Here is a 2,739-nt window from a genome sequence, read left to right on the forward strand (position 1 = left end):
GCCCGTACAACTTCCTATAAAGAATGTTTTTTAATGGCCCACCAGTACTTGCAGAAATATCTCAGATGTCAACATTTGACAGAGGTTAGAGAGCTCCCCTATCCCTTAGAAGGCTTTCCCATTGAAGCAGTCTGACCCATTGCTTAATAAACTTCTATGCCACTCCATGACCCACTTGAAAGTTCTCTATTGCAAGACATTATTCTCCCCTCTGAGATTTCAAGGATTGATTTACCATTCTTTTATGTGTTCTAAACAAGCAAACAAAAAACAATAAATCAATTCTTGCCACAAAACAAAACTTCATTTTGTTGATCAGAACAGGGTATAATCAAAATGAGACTATACAATGGTAGTTGTAGTTGAAATTTCTCATCAGATTTCCTGGTGCCTCTAGAATTTCTTAATCATCCACAGGTACTTTCATCCTAAATTCAGATTGCTTATCTTCTGCTGTTTGGGTGCGTGTGTGTGAAAGTCACTCAGTCATGTCTGACTCTTTGTGACCCCATGGACTATACAGTCCATGGATTTTTCCAGGCCAGAATACTGGAGTGGGTAGCCATTCCCTTCTCCAGGGGATCTTCCCAACTCAGGTATCAAACCCAGGTCTCCCACATTTCAGGTGGATTCTTTACCAGCTGAGTCACCAGGGAAGCCCAAGAATACTGGAGTGAATAGCGTATCCATTCTCTAGCAGATCTTCCAGACCCAGGAGACGAACCTGGGTCTCCTGCATTGCAGGCAGATTCTTTATGAACTGAGCTACCAGGGAATTAAAAAAAGAAAATTAGTGGTCAATACTCTGCTGGTTTGAAAACATAAGAGTTTAGTACTACGGTTAGATTATTCTAAAATAAATTAGTCTGGATCTTGTAAAACATTGTCATACAAAATAGCAGTTTCCTCTCATATATGCTTTAGCTTGAGCATATGACAAAATTACTCTTCTAACTGATTGGAGAGGAAAGAGAAGTGATGTCAGAAACTGATTAGACTTCATTGTTGTAAAGGACTAGCCTCAGATTGGTTTCTAACTGATTGAAAGAGACTTTTAGTTTAAGATGATCTATTGAGCACATACAGGTATCATGTTTCATCTGAGACTCCAGTGAAATCATAATAAATGGGAAAATAAACAACAAATAAAAAGAAGATGGTACTTTTCAAATAATTATTAGAAAATAAAACACAGAATTTCTCATAAAGAAACTTGGGAAAGAACATTGTATCCTAGAATATGTAACAAGGAAGCTGCAGTCGAGTAGTAAATCTGTGTCCTACAGCACTGTAAAGAGGCTCAAAACCAGACACTTGAAGTATTTCAGAGAAAGAGAAAAGAGTTTGAGAGGATTGATGGAAGTAGATGAAAGTGTTATCTCCTCAAATCCTTGAAAAACTTCTCTCTATACAATACAGAGACATGAGGCATTCACCTCCAGCAAAAGATAGAACTGGATTTTTTTTTTCCCTAAAGAAAACAACATCTTACTCTTGTGTAAAATTTTTATAAATCTTAGTTATGTTGAATTGGTTTTTGGTGCTTTTTAGGTATCCTTTTATGTTTCTGTATATGCTTTCTATTATATTTTGAGAGCTTGATATTGTAACTCCAACTAAAAATCTTAATTTATCTACTTAAAAATAATTATAATATATAGTGGAACTATGAAAACTAAAAATAAAGTCACTGATTGGGGAAAATATTTGCAATGTGACAAAAACTTTTTATAAAATACAGGATATACAAATAATGCTCAATAATAAGAAAAATAGCTAAATTTACAAGTGAGATAGTAACATGAATAAATGGCTAACAAAAGAATATATACAAATGACCAATGAAGATATGAATAAATGCTTAACATCACTAGTATTCAGGGAAATGCAAATTAAAATCCAGTGAGATAGAAACATAGATCCACTAGAATGACAAAAGCTAAAACAAGTAGCCATATAAAATATTGGTGAGCATATGGAACAACTGAAGTGTTCAATATTTGCTATTAGCAAAAACATAAAATAGTACACATACTTCAGAAATTATTTTGGCAGTATGAAAGCAGAGACATTACTTTACCAATAAAGCTTTACATAGTCAAAGCTATGATTTTTCCAGTATCTATGATTCTTTACCACTGAGCCAAGGGGGAAGTCCCCAGGATTACACAAACAACTGAGTGAAAAAATTGGAACAAACTATTGCTTACATTCAACAACATAAATGAATTTCAAAAACAAACTGAGTATGACATTATAGAAGAGACAAAATTAATCTATAGCAAAAGAGAGCAGATTAGTGGTGGCCTTGATACCACCCTTATGGCAGAAAGTGAAGAAGAACTAAAGAGCCTCTTGATGAAAGTGAAACAGGTGAGTGAAAAGTTGACTTAAAGCTCAACATTCAGAAAACTAAGATCATGGCATCTGGTCCCATCACTTCATGGGAGATAGATGGGGAAACAGTGGAAACAGTGTCAGACTTTATTTTTTTGGGCTCGAAAATCACTCAGATGCTGATTGCAGCCATGAAATTAAAAGACACTTACTCTTTGGAAGGAAAGTTATGACTAACCTACACAGCATATTAAAAAGCAGACATTACTTTGTCAACAAAGGTCCATCTCGTCAAGGCTATAGTCTTTCCAGTGGTCATGTATGGATGTGAGAGTTGGACTGTGAAGAAAGCTGAGCACTGAAGAATTGATGCTTTTGAACTGTGGTGTTGGAGAAGACTCT

The sequence above is a fragment of the Moschus berezovskii genome, chromosome 4, assembly GCF_049115385.1.
Source record: "Moschus berezovskii isolate FMDL1 chromosome 4, NW_MosBer_1.0, whole genome shotgun sequence".
Taxonomy (NCBI): domain Eukaryota; kingdom Metazoa; phylum Chordata; class Mammalia; order Artiodactyla; family Moschidae; genus Moschus; species Moschus berezovskii.